Below are 19261 nucleotides of genomic sequence, written 5' to 3'. Positions count from 1 at the left end.
CCGGTGAACTTTTGCTGGGATCCCTCAGTACCAAGCCTGGATCTGCATGGGTTTCTCTTCAGAAGGGTCAGTGTGAATGGCCTGCTTCCACACTGTGGTGCTCCTATGATGCCAACAGTGTAGGTTGAGTACCTGCACGTGCTTTCTCAAGCTTGCCTCTGTGTTGACCTTCATGTTAACCCAGCCACTGGGCTTTGTCCTTCTATCGAGAAGAGCAGACGATGCCACTCAGATGACTTTGACTTTCCACTGTGGGTGTAGTACAGTCTGCCAGCAGCAGGGGATGGTGTTGCATCACCTTGATGGCAGGATCGGGTCCAAACTCTGAGGGGTCTGACCCCTTTTTGATTGGAGCGAGGGAGAGGGGAAAGCTCACTGTCATTTGTCGCTACCGGTTGCTTAAAGGTTTTAATTTGCACGCCGTTTGCGTGCGAGTTATATGCCCACTGACGGGAAGAAGTGACAACAAAATCAGAGTGGGAAACAGAAATTGCTGGAGCAAGTCAGCATCTGGAGTGGGGGTGGGGGAAGGGGAAGAAAGCAGACAAGGTTTCTGGTCCGGTGAGCCTTCTTGAGGACGGCAGTTTTCATTTGTCGCCAAAAAATGAGGAAGTCTCAAATGATCATCTCCTTGGTAGATGAAAGGACAAGTTGGCCAGGGAGAGCAGAATGGAGAGTATCGTAGGTTTTGTTTGTTGACAAGAGCAGACCGCTCGGCCCTGGGAACGCATGGGACATGAAATCGGCACTCCTGCATTGAGATATGGAGCTGGCCTCTCAAAATGCCGCAGACTCCCCGGCGGGGAATTGAACCCCGGTCTCCCGCGTGACAGGCGGGGATACTAACCACAATACTACCGAGGATTGGACGACAGCGCACTCTGTCGCATCCGTATTAGGTAGAATGTTCTTATGTGAAATTTGGATTTTGTTGTCAATTTGAGTTCTCCTTTAGATCATCTTCTACCTCTGTGGAGATGATTAAGAGAATAGTTATTGTTGTTTTCATGTTTTATTATTCGACTATCTTTCTTTCAAGTAATCCGCCGCTGCTGCTGCTGTAAAACAGCCTTTTCGTTGTGCCCTACCGTCTGCGTTAAACTTCGTCTGCTGCTGATCCACGCGCGCTCTCCCATTACCTGCTTCTAACAAACTGATTTGTGTACGACAGCACAAATCCAACAGCCTGGCTTCAATTCCCACTGCCAAATGGACTCAGCACGAAAGCTTCCCTTTTTCAAGCTCGTCCCCTCAGGTTCTACTACCACCCATCAATCGCTTCCTCATCAGAGAGCAGTGCTCCCGGAGGACGGTGGGGTGACTTTACTGTACGCTGCATCAGATCTCTCAGCCATGCATTTAACATCGAAACGTAGAAATTAAGTGCAGGAGTAGGCCATTCAGCCCTTCAAGTCAGGCAGAATCCGAGGAGCAGGAAAATCAGGATGCTGCCTGACTTGCTTCGCGTTTCCAGCGCCACACTGATCGAGACTCTGATTTCCAGCAACTGCAGTCCTCACTTGTTCCATTCAGCCCTTCAAGACACCGCCACCGTTCAATGTGATCACGATTGAACATGTAATTTCAGTAAGCACTCCAGCTTCCTCTCCGTACCCCTGGATCCCTTTAGCTGCAAGGTCTACGTCCGGCTCCCTCTTGAGTGTATCTCACAAACCGGCATAGCCGCATCTTCCTGTGGGAGACAAGTCCACAGGTTCACCACTCTCTGAGAGAAAAATTCTTCCTGAATCGCTTGCCCTTCGTTCGGAGACTGTGACCCCTGGTTCTGGACGTCCCCAACATTGGGAACCGGTGAACTTTTGCTGGGATCCCTCAGTACCAAGCATGGATCTGCATGGGTTTCTCTTCAGAAGGGTCAGTGTGAATGGCCTGCTTCCACACTGTGGTGCTCCTATGATGCCAACAGTGTAGGTTGAGTACCTGCACGTGCTTTCTCAAGCTTGCCTCTGTGTTGACCTTCATGTTAACCCAGCCACTGGGCTTTGTCCTTCTATCGAGAAGAGCAGACGATGCCACTCAGATGACTTTGACTTTCCACTGTGGGTGTAGTACAGTCTGCCAGCAGCAGGGGATGGTGTTGCATCACCTTGATGGCAGGATCGGGTCCAAACTCTGAGGGGTCTGACCCCTTTTTGATTGGAGCGAGGGAGAGGGGAAAGCTCACTGTCATTTGTCGCTACCGGTTGCTTAAAGGTTTTAATTTGCACGCCGTTTGCGTGCGAGTTATATGCCCACTGACGGGACGAAGTGACAACAAAATCAGAGTGGGAAACAGAAATTGCTGGAGCAAGTCAGCATCTGGAGTGGGGGTGGGGGAAGGGGAAGAAAGCAGACAAGGTTTCTGGTCCGGTGAGCCTTCTTGAGGACGGCAGTTTTCATTTGTCGCCAAAAAATGAGGAAGTCTCAAATGATCATCTCCTTGGTAGATGAAAGGACAAGTTGGCCAGGGAGAGCAGAATGGAGAGTATCGTAGGTTTTGTTTGTTGACAAGAGCAGACCGCTCGGCCCTGGGAACGCATGGGAATTGAAATCGGCACTCCTGCATTGAGATATGGAGCTGGCCTCTCAAAATGCCGCAGACTCCCCGGCGGGGAATTGAACCCCGGTCTCCCGCGTGACAGGCAGGGATACTAACCACTATACTACCGAGGATTGGACGACAGCGCACTCTGTCGCATCCGTATTAGGTAGAATGTTCTTATGTGAAATTTGGATTTTGTTGTCAATTTGAGTTCTCCTTTAGATCATCTTCTACCTCTGTGGAGATGATTAAGAGAATAGTTATTGTTGTTTTCATGTTTTATGATTCGACTATCTTTCTTTCAAGTAATCCGCCGCTGCTGCTGCTGCTGCTGCTGCTGTAAAACAGCCTTTTCGTTGTGCCCTACCGTCTGCGTTAAACTTCGTCTGCTGCTGATCCACGCGCGCTCTCCCATTACCTGCTTCTAACAAACTGATTTGTGTACGACAGCACAAATCCAACAGCCTGGCTTCAATTCCCACTGCCAAATGGACTCAGCACGAAAGCTTCCCTTTTTCAAGCTCGTCCCCTCAGGTTCTACTACCACCCATCAATCGCTTCCTCATCAGAGAGCAGTGCTCCCGGAGGACGGTGGGGTGACTTTACTGTACGCTGCATCAGATCTCTCAGCCATGCATTTAACATCGAAACGTAGAAATTAAGTGCAGGAGTAGGCCATTCAGCCCTTCAAGTCAGGCAGAATCCGAGGAGCAGGAAAATCAGGATGCTGCCTGACTTGCTTCGCGTTTCCAGCGCCACTCTGATCGAGACTCTGATTTCCAGCAACTGCAGTCCTCACTTGTTCCATTCAGCCCTTCAAGACACCGCCACCGTTCAATGTGATCACGATTGAACATGTAATTTCAGTAAGCACTCCAGCTTCCTCTCCGTACCCCTGGATCCCTTTAGCTGCAAGGTCTACGTCCGGCTCCCTCTTGAGTGTATCTCACAAACCGGCATAGCCGCATCTTCCTGTGGGAGACAAGTCCACAGGTTCACCACTCTCTGAGAGAAAAATTCTTCCTGAATCGCTTGCCCTTCGTTCGGAGACTGTGACCCCTGGTTCTGGACGTCCCCAACATTGGGAACCGGTGAACTTTTGCTGGGATCCCTCAGTACCAAGCCTGGATCTGCATGGGTTTCTCTTCAGAAGGGTCAGTGTGAATGGCCTGCTTCCACACTGTGGTGCTCCTATGATGCCAACAGTGTAGGTTGAGTACCTGCACGTGCTTTCTCAAGCTTGCCTCTGTGTTGACCTTCATGTTAACCCAGCCACTGGGCTTTGTCCTTCTATCGAGAAGAGCAGACGATGCCACTCAGATGACTTTGACTTTCCACTGTGGGTGTAGTACAGTCTGCCAGCAGCAGGGGATGGTGTTGCATCACCTTAATGGCAGGATCGGGTCCAAACTCTGAGGGGTCTGACCCCTTTTTGATTGGAGCGAGGGAGAGGGGAAAGCTCACTGTCATTTGTCGCTACCGGTTGCTTAAAGGTTTTAATTTGCACGCCGTTTGCGTGCGAGTTATATGCCCACTGACGGGAAGAAGTGACAACAAAATCAGAGTGGGAAACAGAAATTGCTGGAGCAAGTCAGCATCTGGAGTGGGGGTGGGGGAAGGGGAAGAAAGCAGACAAGGTTTCTGGTCCGGTGAGCCTTCTTGAGGACGGCAGTTTTCATTTGTCGCCAAAAAATGAGGAAGTCTCAAATGATCATCTCCTTGGTAGATGAAAGGACAAGTTGGCCAGGGAGAGCAGAATGGAGAGTATCGTAGGTTTTGTTTGTTGACAAGAGCAGACCGCTCGGCCCTGGGAACGCATGGGACATGAAATCGGCACTCCTGCATTGAGATATGGAGCTGGCCTCTCAAAATGCCGCAGACTCCCCGGCGGGGAATTGAATCCCGGTCTCCCGCGTGACAGGCGGGGATACTAACCACAATACTACCGAGGATTGGACGACAGCGCACTCTGTCGCATCCGTATTAGGTAGAATGTTCTTATGTGAAATTTGGATTTTGTTGTCAATTTGAGTTCTCCTTTAGATCATCTTCTACCTCTGTGGAGATGATTAAGAGAATAGTTATTGTTGTTTTCATGTTTTATTATTCGACTATCTTTCTTTCAAGTAATCCGCCGCTGCTGCTGCTGTAAAACAGCCTTTTCGTTGTGCCCTACCGTCTGCGTTAAACTTCGTCTGCTGCTGATCCACGCGCGCTCTCCCATTACCTGCTTCTAACAAACTGATTTGTGTACGACAGCAGAAATCCAACAGCCTGGCTTCAATTCCCACTGCCAAATGGACTCAGCACGAAAGCTTCCCTTTTTCAAGCTCGTCCCCTCAGGTTCTACTACCACCCATCAATCGCTTCCTCATCAGAGAGCAGTGCTCCCGGAGGACGGTGGGGTGACTTTACTGTACGCTGCATCAGATCTCTCAGCCATGCATTTAACATCGAAACGTAGAAATTAAGTGCAGGAGTAGGCCATTCAGCCCTTCAAGTCAGGCAGAATCCGAGGAGCAGGAAAATCAGGATGCTGCCTGACTTGCTTCGCGTTTCCAGCGCCACACTGATCGAGACTCTGATTTCCAGCAACTGCAGTCCTCACTTGTTCCATTCAGCCCTTCAAGACACCGCCACCGTTCAATGTGATCACGATTGAACATGTAATTTCAGTAAGCACTCCAGCTTCCTCTCCGTACCCCTGGATCCCTTTAGCTGCAAGGTCTACGTCCGGCTCCCTCTTGAGTGTATCTCACAAACCGGCATAGCCGCATCTTCCTGTGGGAGACAAGTCCACAGGTTCACCACTCTCTGAGAGAAAAATTCTTCCTGAATCGCTTGCCCTTCGTTCGGAGACTGTCACCCCTGGTTCTGGACGTCCCCAACATTGGGAACCGGTGAACTTTTGCTGGGATCCCTCAGTACCAAGCATGGATCTGCATGGGTTTCTCTTCAGAAGGGTCAGTGTGAATGGCCTGCTTCCACACTGTGGTGCTCCTATGATGCCAACAGTGTAGGTTGAGTACCTGCACGTGCTTTCTCAAGCTTGCCTCTGTGTTGACCTTCATGTTAACCCAGCCACTGGGCTTTGTCCTTCTATCGAGAAGAGCAGACGATGCCACTCAGATGACTTTGACTTTCCACTGTGGGTGTAGTACAGTCTGCCAGCAGCAGGGGATGGTGTTGCATCACCTTGATGGCAGGATCGGGTCCAAACTCTGAGGGGTCTGACCCCTTTTTGATTGGAGCGAGGGAGAGGGGAAAGCTCACTGTCATTTGTCGCTACCGGTTGCTTAAAGGTTTTAATTTGCACGCCGTTTGCGTGCGAGTTATATGCCCACTGACGGGACGAAGTGACAACAAAATCAGAGTGGGAAACAGAAATTGCTGGAGCAAGTCAGCATCTGGAGTGGGGGTGGGGGAAGGGGAAGAAAGCAGACAAGGTTTCTGGTCCGGTGAGCCTTCTTGAGGACGGCAGTTTTCATTTGTCGCCAAAAAATGAGGAAGTCTCAAATGATCATCTCCTTGGTAGATGAAAGGACAAGTTGGCCAGGGAGAGCAGAATGGAGAGTATCGTAGGTTTTGTTTGTTGACAAGAGCAGACCGCTCGGCCCTGGGAACGCATGGGAATTGAAATCGGCACTCCTGCATTGAGATATGGAGCTGGCCTCTCAAAATGCCGCAGACTCCCCGGCGGGGAATTGAACCCCGGTCTCCCGCGTGACAGGCGGGGATACTAACCACTATACTACCGAGGATTGGACGACAGCGCGCTCTGTCGCATCCGTATTAGGTAGAATGTTCTTATGTGAAATTTGGATTTTGTTGTCAATTTGAGTTCTCCTTTAGATCATCTTCTACCTCTGTGGAGATGATTAAGAGAATAGTTATTGTTGTTTTCATGTTTTATTATTCGACTATCTTTCTTTCAAGTAATCCGCCGCTGCTGCTGCTGCTGCTGTAAAACAGCCTTTTCGTTGTGCCCTACCGTCTGCGTTAAACTTCGTCTGCTGCTGATCCACGCGCGCTCTCCCATTACCTGCTTCTAACAAACTGATTTGTGTACGACAGCACAAATCCAACAGCCTGGCTTCAATTCCCACTGCCAAATGGACTCAGCACGAAAGCTTCCCTTTTTCAAGCTCGTCCCCTCAGGTTCTACTACCACCCATCAATCGCTTCCTCATCAGAGAGCAGTGCTCCCGGAGGACGGTGGGGTGACTTTACTGTACGCTGCATCAGATCTCTCAGCCATGCATTTAACATCGAAACGTAGAAATTAAGTGCAGGAGTAGGCCATTCAGCCCTTCAAGTCAGGCAGAATCCGAGGAGCAGGAAAATCAGGATGCTGCCTGACTTGCTTCGCGTTTCCAGCGCCACACTGATCGAGACTCTGATTTCCAGCAACTGCAGTCCTCACTTGTTCCATTCAGCCCTTCAAGACACCGCCACCGTTCAATGTGATCACGATTGAACATGTAATTTCAGTAAGCACTCCAGCTTCCTCTCCGTACCCCTGGATCCCTTTAGCTGCAAGGTCTACGTCCGGCTCCCTCTTGAGTGTATCTCACAAACCGGCATAGCCGCATCTTCCTGTGGGAGACAAGTCCACAGGTTCACCACTCTCTGAGAGAAAAATTCTTCCTGAATCGCTTGCCCTTCGTTCGGAGACTGTCACCCCTGGTTCTGGACGTCCCCAACATTGGGAACCGGTGAACTTTTGCTGGGATCCCTCAGTACCAAGCATGGATCTGCATGGGTTTCTCTTCAGAAGGGTCAGTGTGAATGGCCTGCTTCCACACTGTGGTGCTCCTATGATGCCAACAGTGTAGGTTGAGTACCTGCACGTGCTTTCTCAAGCTTGCCTCTGTGTTGACCTTCATGTTAACCCAGCCACTGGGCTTTGTCCTTCTATCGAGAAGAGCAGACGATGCCACTCAGATGACTTTGACTTTCCACTGTGGGTGTAGTACAGTCTGCCAGCAGCAGGGGATGGTGTTGCATCACCTTAATGGCAGGATCGGGTCCAAACTCTGAGGGGTCTGACCCCTTTTTGATTGGAGCGAGGGAGAGGGGAAAGCTCACTGTCATTTGTCGCTACCGGTTGCTTAAAGGTTTTAATTTGCACGCCGTTTGCGTGCGAGTTATATGCCCACTGACGGGACGAAGTGACAACAAAATCAGAGTGGGAAACAGAAATTGCTGGAGCAAGTCAGCATCTGGAGTGGGGGTGGGGGAAGGGGAAGAAAGCAGACAAGGTTTCTGGTCCGGTGAGCCTTCTTGAGGACGGCAGTTTTCATTTGTCGCCAAAAAATGAGGAAGTCTCAAATGATCATCTCCTTGGTAGATGAAAGGACAAGTTGGCCAGGGAGAGCAGAATGGAGAGTATCGTAGGTTTTGTTTGTTGACAAGAGCAGACCGCTCGGCCCTGGGAACGCATGGGACATGAAATCGGCACTCCTGCATTGAGATATGGAGCTGGCCTCTCAAAATGCCGCAGACTCCCCGGCGGGGAATTGAACCCCGGTCTCCCGCGTGACAGGCGGGGATACTAACCACAATACTACCGAGGATTGGACGACAGCGCACTCTGTCGCATCCGTATTAGGTAGAATGTTCTTATGTGAAATTTGGATTTTGTTGTCAATTTGAGTTCTCCTTTAGATCATCTTCTACCTCTGTGGAGATGATTAAGAGAATAGTTATTGTTGTTTTCATGTTTTATTATTCGACTATCTTTCTTTCAAGTAATCCGCCGCTGCTGCTGCTGTAAAACAGCCTTTTCGTTGTGCCCTACCGTCTGCGTTAAACTTCGTCTGCTGCTGATCCACGCGCGCTCTCCCATTACCTGCTTCTAACAAACTGATTTGTGTACGACAGCACAAATCCAACAGCCTGGCTTCAATTCCCACTGCCAAATGGACTCAGCACGAAAGCTTCCCTTTTTCAAGCTCGTCCCCTCAGGTTCTACTACCACCCATCAATCGCTTCCTCATCAGAGAGCAGTGCTCCCGGAGGACGGTGGGGTGACTTTACTGTACGCTGCATCAGATCTCTCAGCCATGCATTTAACATCGAAACGTAGAAATTAAGTGCAGGAGTAGGCCATTCAGCCCTTCAAGTCAGGCAGAATCCGAGGAGCAGGAAAATCAGGATGCTGCCTGACTTGCTTCGCGTTTCCAGCGCCACACTGATCGAGACTCTGATTTCCAGCAACTGCAGTCCTCACTTGTTCCATTCAGCCCTTCAAGACACCGCCACCGTTCAATGTGATCACGATTGAACATGTAATTTCAGTAAGCACTCCAGCTTCCTCTCCGTACCCCTGGATCCCTTTAGCTGCAAGGTCTACGTCCGGCTCCCTCTTGAGTGTATCTCACAAACCGGCATAGCCGCATCTTCCTGTGGGAGACAAGTCCACAGGTTCACCACTCTCTGAGAGAAAAATTCTTCCTGAATCGCTTGCCCTTCGTTCGGAGACTGTCACCCCTGGTTCTGGACGTCCCCAACATTGGGAACCGGTGAACTTTTGCTGGGATCCCTCAGTACCAAGCATGGATCTGCATGGGTTTCTCTTCAGAAGGGTCAGTGTGAATGGCCTGCTTCCACACTGTGGTGCTCCTATGATGCCAACAGTGTAGGTTGAGTACCTGCACGTGCTTTCTCAAGCTTGCCTCTGTGTTGACCTTCATGTTAACCCAGCCACTGGGCTTTGTCCTTCTATCGAGAAGAGCAGACGATGCCACTCAGATGACTTTGACTTTCCACTGTGGGTGTAGTACAGTCTGCCAGCAGCAGGGGATGGTGTTGCATCACCTTGATGGCAGGATCGGGTCCAAACTCTGAGGGGTCTGACCCCTTTTTGATTGGAGCGAGGGAGAGGGGAAAGCTCACTGTCATTTGTCGCTACCGGTTGCTTAAAGGTTTTAATTTGCACGCCGTTTGCGTGCGAGTTATATGCCCACTGACGGGACGAAGTGACAACAAAATCAGAGTGGGAAACAGAAATTGCTGGAGCAAGTCAGCATCTGGAGTGGGGGTGGGGGAAGGGGAAGAAAGCAGACAAGGTTTCTGGTCCGGTGAGCCTTCTTGAGGACGGCAGTTTTCATTTGTCGCCAAAAAATGAGGAAGTCTCAAATGATCATCTCCTTGGTAGATGAAAGGACAAGTTGGCCAGGGAGAGCAGAATGGAGAGTATCGTAGGTTTTGTTTGTTGACAAGAGCAGACCGCTCGGCCCTGGGAACGCATGGGAATTGAAATCGGCACTCCTGCATTGCGATATGGAGCTGGCCTCTCAAAATGCCGCAGACTCCCCGGCGGGGAATTGAACCCCGGTCTCCCGCGTGACAGGCGGGGATACTAACCACTATACTACCGAGGATTGGACGACAGCGCGCTCTGTCGCATCCGTATTAGGTAGAATGTTCTTATGTGAAATTTGGATTTTGTTGTCAATTTGAGTTCTCCTTTAGATCATCTTCTACCTCTGTGGAGATGATTAAGAGAATAGTTATTGTTGTTTTCATGTTTTATTATTCGACTATCTTTCTTTCAAGTAATCCGCCGCTGCTGCTGCTGCTGCTGTAAAACAGCCTTTTCGTTGTGCCCTACCGTCTGCGTTAAACTTCGTCTGCTGCTGATCCACGCGCGCTCTCCCATTACCTGCTTCTAACAAACTGATTTGTGTACGACAGCACAAATCCAACAGCCTGGCTTCAATTCCCACTGCCAAATGGACTCAGCACGAAAGCTTCCCTTTTTCAAGCTCGTCCCCTCAGGTTCTACTACCACCCATCAATCGCTTCCTCATCAGAGAGCAGTGCTCCCGGAGGACGGTGGGGTGACTTTACTGTACGCTGCATCAGATCTCTCAGCCATGCATTTAACATCGAAACGTAGAAATTAAGTGCAGGAGTAGGCCATTCAGCCCTTCAAGTCAGGCAGAATCCGAGGAGCAGGAAAATCAGGATGCTGCCTGACTTGCTTCGCGTTTCCAGCGCCACACTGATCGAGACTCTGATTTCCAGCAACTGCAGTCCTCACTTGTTCCATTCAGCCCTTCAAGACACCGCCACCGTTCAATGTGATCACGATTGAACATGTAATTTCAGTAAGCACTCCAGCTTCCTCTCCGTACCCCTGGATCCCTTTAGCTGCAAGGTCTACGTCCGGCTCCCTCTTGAGTGTATCTCACAAACCGGCATAGCCGCATCTTCCTGTGGGAGACAAGTCCACAGGTTCACCACTCTCTGAGAGAAAAATTCTTCCTGAATCGCTTGCCCTTCGTTCGGAGACTGTCACCCCTGGTTCTGGACGTCCCCAACATTGGGAACCGGTGAACTTTTGCTGGGATCCCTCAGTACCAAGCATGGATCTGCATGGGTTTCTCTTCAGAAGGGTCAGTGTGAATGGCCTGCTTCCACACTGTGGTGCTCCTATGATGCCAACAGTGTAGGTTGAGTACCTGCACGTGCTTTCTCAAGCTTGCCTCTGTGTTGACCTTCATGTTAACCCAGCCACTGGGCTTTGTCCTTCTATCGAGAAGAGCAGACGATGCCACTCAGATGACTTTGACTTTCCACTGTGGGTGTAGTACAGTCTGCCAGCAGCAGGGGATGGTGTTGCATCACCTTAATGGCAGGATCGGGTCCAAACTCTGAGGGGTCTGACCCCTTTTTGATTGGAGCGAGGGAGAGGGGAAAGCTCACTGTCATTTGTCGCTACCGGTTGCTTAAAGGTTTTAATTTGCACGCCGTTTGCGTGCGAGTTATATGCCCACTGACGGGACGAAGTGACAACAAAATCAGAGTGGGAAACAGAAATTGCTGGAGCAAGTCAGCATCTGGAGTGGGGGTGGGGGAAGGGGAAGAAAGCAGACAAGGTTTCTGGTCCGGTGAGCCTTCTTGAGGACGGCAGTTTTCATTTGTCGCCAAAAAATGAGGAAGTCTCAAATGATCATCTCCTTGGTAGATGAAAGGACAAGTTGGCCAGGGAGAGCAGAATGGAGAGTATCGTAGGTTTTGTTTGTTGACAAGAGCAGACCGCTCCGCCCTGGGAACGCATGGGACTTGAAATCGGCACTCCTGCATTGAGATATGGAGCTGGCCTCTCAAAATGCCGCAGACTCCCCGGCGGGGAATTGAACCCCGGTCTCCCGCGTGACAGGCGGGGATACTAACCACTATACTACCGAGGATTGGACGACAGCGCACTCTGTCGCATCCGTATTAGGTAGAATGTTCTTATGTGAAATTTGGATTTTGTTGTCAATTTGAGTTCTCCTTTAGATCATCTTCTACCTCTGTGGAGATGATTAAGAGAATAGTTATTGTTGTTTTCATGTTTTATTATTCGACTATCTTTCTTTCAAGTAATCCGCCGCCGCTGCTGCTGCTGCTGCTGCTGTAAAACAGCCTTTTCGTTGTGCCCTACCGTCTGCGTTAAACTTCGTCTGCTGCTGATCCACGCGCGCTCTCCCATTACCTGCTTCTAACAAACTGATTTGTGTACGACAGCACAAATCCAACAGCCTGGCTTCAATTCCCACTGCCAAATGGACTCAGCACGAAAGCTTCCCTTTTTCAAGCTCGTCCCCTCAGGTTCTACTACCACCCATCAATCGCTTCCTCATCAGGGAGCAGTGCTCCCGGAGGACGGTGGGGTGACTTTACTGTACGCTGCATCAGATCTCTCAGCCATGCATTTAACATCGAAACGTAGAAATTAAGTGCAGGAGTAGGCCATTCAGCCCTTCAAGTCAGGCAGAATCCGAGGAGCAGGAAAATCAGGATGCTGCCTGACTTGCTTCGCGTTTCCAGCGCCACACTGATCGAGACTCTGATTTCCAGCAACTGCAGTCCTCACTTGTTCCATTCAGCCCTTCAAGACACCGCCACCGTTCAATGTGATCACGATTGAACATGTAATTTCAGTAAGCACTCCAGCTTCCTCTCCGTACCCCTGGATCCCTTTAGCTGCAAGGTCTACGTCCGGCTCCCTCTTGAGTGTATCTCACAAACCGGCATAGCCGCATCTTCCTGTGGGAGACAAGTCCACAGGTTCACCACTCTCTGAGAGAAAAATTCTTCCTGAATCGCTTGCCCTTCGTTCGGAGACTGTCACCCCTGGTTCTGGACGTCCCCAACATTGGGAACCGGTGAACTTTTGCTGGGATCCCTCAGTACCAAGCATGGATCTGCATGGGTTTCTCTTCAGAAGGGTCAGTGTGAATGGCCTGCTTCCACACTGTGGTGCTCCTATGATGCCAACAGTGTAGGTTGAGTACCTGCACGTGCTTTCTCAAGCTTGCCTCTGTGTTGACCTTCATGTTAACCCAGCCACTGGGCTTTGTCCTTCTATCGAGAAGAGCAGACGATGCCACTCAGATGACTTTGACTTTCCACTGTGGGTGTAGTACAGTCTGCCAGCAGCAGGGGATGGTGTTGCATCACCTTGATGGCAGGATCGGGTCCAAACTCTGAGGGGTCTGACCCCTTTTTGATTGGAGCGAGGGAGAGGGGAAAGCTCACTGTCATTTGTCGCTACCGGTTGCTTAAAGGTTTTAATTTGCACGCCGTTTGCGTGCGAGTTATATGCCCACTGACGGGACGAAGTGACAACAAAATCAGAGTGGGAAACAGAAATTGCTGGAGCAAGTCAGCATCTGGAGTGGGGGTGGGGGAAGGGGAAGAAAGCAGACAAGGTTTCTGGTCCGGTGAGCCTTCTTGAGGACGGCAGTTTTCATTTGTCGCCAAAAAATGAGGAAGTCTCAAATGATCATCTCCTTGGTAGATGAAAGGACAAGTTGGCCAGGGAGAGCAGAATGGAGAGTATCGTAGGTTTTGTTTGTTGACAAGAGCAGACCGCTCGGCCCTGGGAACGCATGGGAATTGAAATCGGCACTCCTGCATTGAGATATGGAGCTGGCCTCTCAAAATGCCGCAGACTCCCCGGCGGGGAATTGAACCCCGGTCTCCCGCGTGACAGGCGGGGATACTAACCACTATACTACCGAGGATTGGACGACAGCGCGCTCGGTCGCATCCGTATTAGGTAGAATGTTCTTATGTGAAATTTGGATTTTGTTGTCAATTTGAGTTCTCCTTTAGATCATCTTCTACCTCTGTGGAGATGATTAAGAGAATAGTTATTGTTGTTTTCATGTTTTATTATTCGACTATCTTTCTTTCAAGTAATCCGCCGCCGCTGCTGCTGCTGCTGCTGCTGTAAAACAGCCTTTTCGTTGTGCCCTACCGTCTGCGTTAAACTTCGTCTGCTGCTGATCCACGCGCGCTCTCCCATTACCTGCTTCTAACAAACTGATTTGTGTACGACAGCACAAATCCAACAGCCTGGCTTCAATTCCCACTGCCAAATGGACTCAGCACGAAAGCTTCCCTTTTTCAAGCTCGTCCCCTCAGGTTCTACTACCACCCATCAATCGCTTCCTCATCAGAGAGCAGTGCTCCCGGAGGACGGTGGGGTGACTTTACTGTACGCTGCATCAGATCTCTCAGCCATGCATTTAACATCGAAACGTAGAAATTAAGTGCAGGAGTAGGCCATTCAGCCCTTCAAGTCAGGCAGAATCCGAGGAGCAGGAAAATCAGGATGCTGCCTGACTTGCTTCGCGTTTCCAGCGCCACACTGATCGAGACTCTGATTTCCAGCAACTGCAGTCCTCACTTGTTCCATTCAGCCCTTCAAGACACCGCCACCGTTCAATGTGATCACGATTGAACATGTAATTTCAGTAAGCACTCCAGCTTCCTCTCCGTACCCCTGGATCCCTTTAGCTGCAAGGTCTACGTCCGGCTCCCTCTTGAGTGTATCTCACAAACCGGCATAGCCGCATCTTCCTGTGGGAGACAAGTCCACAGGTTCACCACTCTCTGAGAGAAAAATTCTTCCTGAATCGCTTGCCCTTCGTTCGGAGACTGTCACCCCTGGTTCTGGACGTCCCCAACATTGGGAACCGGTGAACTTTTGCTGGGATCCCTCAGTACCAAGCATGGATCTGCATGGGTTTCTCTTCAGAAGGGTCAGTGTGAATGGCCTGCTTCCACACTGTGGTGCTCCTATGATGCCAACAGTGTAGGTTGAGTACCTGCACGTGCTTTCTCAAGCTTGCCTCTGTGTTGACCTTCATGTTAACCCAGCCACTGGGCTTTGTCCTTCTATCGAGAAGAGCAGACGATGCCACTCAGATGACTTTGACTTTCCACTGTGGGTGTAGTACAGTCTGCCAGCAGCAGGGGATGGTGTTGCATCACCTTAATGGCAGGATCGGGTCCAAACTCTGAGGGGTCTGACCCCTTTTTGATTGGAGCGAGGGAGAGGGGAAAGCTCACTGTCATTTGTCGCTACCGGTTGCTTAAAGGTTTTAATTTGCACGCCGTTTGCGTGCGAGTTATATGCCCACTGACGGGACGAAGTGACAACAAAATCAGAGTGGGAAACAGAAATTGCTGGAGCAAGTCAGCATCTGGAGTGGGGGTGGGGGAAGGGGAAGAAAGCAGACAAGGTTTCTGGTCCGGTGAGCCTTCTTGAGGACGGCAGTTTTCATTTGTCGCCAAAAAATGAGGAAGTCTCAAATGATCATCTCCTTGGTAGATGAAAGGACAAGTTGGCCAGGGAGAGCAGAATGGAGAGTATCGTAGGTTTTGTTTGTTGACAAGAGCAGACCGCTCCGCCCTGGGAACGCATGGGACTTGAAATCGGCACTCCTGCATTGAGATATGGAGCTGGCCTCTCAAAATGCCGCAGACTCCCCGGCGGGGAATTGAACCCCGGTCTCCCGCGTGACAGGCGGGGATACTAACCACTATACTACCGAGGATTGGACGACAGCGCACTCTGTCGCATCCGTATTAGGTAGAATGTTCTTATGTGAAATTTGGATTTTGTTGTCAATTTGAGTTCTCCTTTAGATCATCTTCTACCTCTGTGGAGATGATTAAGAGAATAGTTATTGTTGTTTTCATGTTTTATTATTCGACTATCTTTCTTTCAAGTAATCCGCCGCTGCTGCTGCTGCTGCTGCTGTAAAACAGCCTTTTCGTTGTGCCCTACCGTCTGCGTTAAACTTCGTCTGCTGCTGATCCACGCGCGCTCTCCCATTACCTGCTTCTAACAAACTGATTTGTGTACGACAGCACAAATCCAACAGCCTGGCTTCAATTCCCACTGCCAAATGGACTCAGCACGAAAGCTTCCCTTTTTCAAGCTCGTCCCCTCAGGTTCTACTACCACCCATCAATCGCTTCCTCATCAGAGAGCAGTGCTCCCGGAGGACGGTGGGGTGACTTTACTGTACGCTGCATCAGATCTCTCAGCCATGCATTTAACATCGAAACGTAGAAATTAAGTGCAGGAGTAGGCCATTCAGCCCTTCAAGTCAGGCAGAATCCGAGGAGCAGGAAAATCAGGATGCTGCCTGACTTGCTTCGCGTTTCCAGCGCCACACTGATCGAGACTCTGATTTCCAGCAACTGCAGTCCTCACTTGTTCCATTCAGCCCTTCAAGACACCGCCACCGTTCAATGTGATCACGATTGAACATGTAATTTCAGTAAGCACTCCAGCTTCCTCTCCGTACCCCTGGATCCCTTTAGCTGCAAGGTCTACGTCCGGCTCCCTCTTGAGTGTATCTCACAAACCGGCATAGCCGCATCTTCCTGTGGGAGACAAGTCCACAGGTTCACCACTCTCTGAGAGAAAAATTCTTCCTGAATCGCTTGCCCTTCGTTCGGAGACTGTCACCCCTGGTTCTGGACGTCCCCAACATTGGGAACCGGTGAACTTTTGCTGGGATCCCTCAGTACCAAGCATGGATCTGCATGGGTTTCTCTTCAGAAGGGTCAGTGTGAATGGCCTGCTTCCACACTGTGGTGCTCCTATGATGCCAACAGTGTAGGTTGAGTACCTGCACGTGCTTTCTCAAGCTTGCCTCTGTGTTGACCTTCATGTTAACCCAGCCACTGGGCTTTGTCCTTCTATCGAGAAGAGCAGACGATGCCACTCAGATGACTTTGACTTTCCACTGTGGGTGTAGTACAGTCTGCCAGCAGCAGGGGATGGTGTTGCATCACCTTAATGGCAGGATCGGGTCCAAACTCTGAGGGGTCTGACCCCTTTTTGATTGGAGCGAGGGAGAGGGGAAAGCTCACTGTCATTTGTCGCTACCGGTTGCTTAAAGGTTTTAATTTGCACGCCGTTTGCGTGCGAGTTATATGCCCACTGACGGGACGAAGTGACAACAAAATCAGAGTGGGAAACAGAAATTGCTGGAGCAAGTCAGCATCTGGAGTGGGGGTGGGGGAAGGGGAAGAAAGCAGACAAGGTTTCTGGTCCGGTGAGCCTTCTTGAGGACGGCAGTTTTCATTTGTCGCCAAAAAATGAGGAAGTCTCAAATGATCATCTCCTTGGTAGATGAAAGGACAAGTTGGCCAGGGAGAGCAGAATGGAGAGTATCGTAGGTTTTGTTTGTTGACAAGAGCAGACCGCTCCGCCCTGGGAACGCATGGGACTTGAAATCGGCACTCCTGCATTGAGATATGGAGCTGGCCTCTCAAAATGCCGCAGACTCCCCGGCGGGGAATTGAACCCCGGTCTCCCGCGTGACAGGCGGGGATACTAACCACTATACTACCGAGGATTGGACGACAGCGCACTCTGTCGCATCCGTATTAGGTAGAATGTTCTTATGTGAAATTTGGATTTTGTTGTCAATTTGAGTTCTCCTTTAGATCATCTTCTACCTCTGTGGAGATGATTAAGAGAATAGTTATTGTTGTTTTCATGTTTTATTATTCGACTATCTTTCTTTCAAGTAATCCGCCGCTGCTGCTGCTGCTGCTGTAAAACAGCCTTTTCGTTGTGCCCTACCGTCTGCGTTAAACTTCGTCTGCTGCTGATCCACGCGCGCTCTCCCATTACCTGCTTCTAACAAACTGATTTGTGTACGACAGCACAAATCCAACAGCCTGGCTTCAATTCCCACTGCCAAATGGACTCAGCACGAAAGCTTCCCTTTTTCAAGCTCGTCCCCTCAGGTTCTACTACCACCCATCAATCGCTTCCTCATCAGAGAGCAGTGCTCCCGGAGGACGGTGGGGTGACTTTACTGTACGCTGCATCAGATCTCTCAGCCATGCATTTAACATCGAAACGTAGAAATTAAGTGCAGGAGTAGGCCATTCAGCCCTTCAAGTCAGGCAGAATCCGAGGAGCAGGAAAATCAGGATGCTGCCTGACTTGCTTCGCGTTTCCAGCGCCACACTGATCGAGACTCTGATTTCCAGCAACTGCAGTCCTCACTTGTTCCATTCAGCCCTTCAAGACACCGCCACCGTTCAATGTGATCACGATTGAACATGTAATTTCAGTAAGCACTCCAGCTTCCTCTCCGTACCCCTGGATCCCTTTAGCTGCAAGGTCTACGTCCGGCTCCCTCTTGAGTGTATCTCACAAACCGGCATAGCCGCATCTTCCTGTGGGAGACAAGTCCACAGGTTCACCACTCTCTGAGAGAAAAATTCTTCCTGAATCGCTTGCCCTTCGTTCGGAGACTGTCACCCCTGGTTCTGGACGTCCCCAACATTGGGAACCGGTGAACTTTTGCTGGGATCCCTCAGTACCAAGCATGGATCTGCATGGGTTTCTCTTCAGAAGGGTCAGTGTGAATGGCCTGCTTCCACACTGTGGTGCTCCTATGATGCCAACAGTGTAGGTTGAGTACCTGCACGTGCTTTCTCAAGCTTGCCTCTGTGTTGACCTTCATGTTAACCCAGCCACTGGGCTTTGTCCTTCTATCGAGAAGAGCAGACGATGCCACTCAGATGACTTTGACTTTCCACTGTGGGTGTAGTACAGTCTGCCAGCAGCAGGGGATGGTGTTGCATCACCTTGATGGCAGGATCGGGTCCAAACTCTGAGGGGTCTGACCCCTTTTTGATTGGAGCGAGGGAGAGGGGAAAGCTCACTGTCATTTGTCGCTACCGGTTGCTTAAAGGTTTTAATTTGCACGCCGTTTGCGTGCGAGTTATATGCCCACTGACGGGACGAAGTGACAACAAAATCAGAGTGGGAAACAGAAATTGCTGGAGCAAGTCAGCATCTGGAGTGGGGGTGGGGGAAGGGGAAGAAAGCAGACAAGGTTTCTGGTCCGGTGAGCCTTCTTGAGGACGGCAGTTTTCATTTGTCGCCAAAAAATGAGGAAGTCTCAAATGATCATCTCCTTGGTAGATGAAAGGACAAGTTGGCCAGGGAGAGCAGAATGGAGAGTATCGTAGGTTTTGTTTGTTGACAAGAGCAGACCGCTCGGCCCCGGGAACGCATGGGAATTGAAATCGGCACTCCTGCATTGAGATATGGAGCTGGCCTCTCAAAATGCCGCAGACTCCCCGGCGGGGAATTGAACCCCGGTCTCCCGCGTGACAGGCGGGGATACTAACCACTATACTACCGAGGATTGGACGACAGCGCACTCTGTCGCATCCGTATTAGGTAGAATGTTCTTATGTGAAATTTGGATTTTGTTGTCAATTTGAGTTCTCCTTTAGATCATCTTCTACCTCTGTGGAGATGATTAAGAGAATAGTTATTGTTGTTTTCATGTTTTATTATTCGACTATCTTTCTTTCAAGTAATCCGCCGCTGCTGCTGCTGCTGCTGCTGTAAAACAGCCTTTTCGTTGTGCCCTACCGTCTGCGTTA

The 19261-nt window shown here is 50.2% G+C and overlaps 10 non-coding genes across 10 annotated transcripts; all 10 read right to left on the bottom strand.

Annotated features, from left to right (window-relative positions):
* Positions 1-792: 792 nt before the first annotated feature.
* trnad-guc (transfer RNA aspartic acid (anticodon GUC)) lies at positions 793-864 on the bottom strand. Its single transcript has one exon. It is a non-coding gene; the product is annotated as a tRNA-Asp (tRNA).
* Positions 865-2601: 1737 nt separating this feature from the next.
* Positions 2602-2673, bottom strand: trnad-guc (transfer RNA aspartic acid (anticodon GUC)). The gene has a single exon. It is a non-coding gene; the product is annotated as a tRNA-Asp (tRNA).
* Positions 2674-6231: 3558 nt separating this feature from the next.
* trnad-guc (transfer RNA aspartic acid (anticodon GUC)) lies at positions 6232-6303 on the bottom strand. The gene has a single exon. It is a non-coding gene; the product is annotated as a tRNA-Asp (tRNA).
* A 1743-nt stretch (positions 6304-8046) lies between these two features.
* Positions 8047-8118, bottom strand: trnad-guc (transfer RNA aspartic acid (anticodon GUC)). The gene has a single exon. It is a non-coding gene; the product is annotated as a tRNA-Asp (tRNA).
* A 1737-nt stretch (positions 8119-9855) lies between these two features.
* On the bottom strand, positions 9856-9927 carry trnad-guc (transfer RNA aspartic acid (anticodon GUC)). The gene has a single exon. It is a non-coding gene; the product is annotated as a tRNA-Asp (tRNA).
* A 1743-nt stretch (positions 9928-11670) lies between these two features.
* On the bottom strand, positions 11671-11742 carry trnad-guc (transfer RNA aspartic acid (anticodon GUC)). The gene has a single exon. It is a non-coding gene; the product is annotated as a tRNA-Asp (tRNA).
* Positions 11743-13491: 1749 nt separating this feature from the next.
* On the bottom strand, positions 13492-13563 carry trnad-guc (transfer RNA aspartic acid (anticodon GUC)). Its single transcript has one exon. It is a non-coding gene; the product is annotated as a tRNA-Asp (tRNA).
* Positions 13564-15312: 1749 nt separating this feature from the next.
* trnad-guc (transfer RNA aspartic acid (anticodon GUC)) lies at positions 15313-15384 on the bottom strand. The gene has a single exon. It is a non-coding gene; the product is annotated as a tRNA-Asp (tRNA).
* A 1746-nt stretch (positions 15385-17130) lies between these two features.
* Positions 17131-17202, bottom strand: trnad-guc (transfer RNA aspartic acid (anticodon GUC)). Its single transcript has one exon. It is a non-coding gene; the product is annotated as a tRNA-Asp (tRNA).
* A 1743-nt stretch (positions 17203-18945) lies between these two features.
* trnad-guc (transfer RNA aspartic acid (anticodon GUC)) lies at positions 18946-19017 on the bottom strand. The gene has a single exon. It is a non-coding gene; the product is annotated as a tRNA-Asp (tRNA).
* Between the last annotated feature and the right edge of the window lie 244 nt (positions 19018-19261).

Source organism: Chiloscyllium punctatum, chromosome 30 (genome assembly GCF_047496795.1).
Source record: "Chiloscyllium punctatum isolate Juve2018m chromosome 30, sChiPun1.3, whole genome shotgun sequence".
In the NCBI taxonomy this organism is placed as follows: domain Eukaryota; kingdom Metazoa; phylum Chordata; class Chondrichthyes; order Orectolobiformes; family Hemiscylliidae; genus Chiloscyllium; species Chiloscyllium punctatum.
This window is presented reverse-complemented; position numbering and strand designations above follow the sequence as displayed.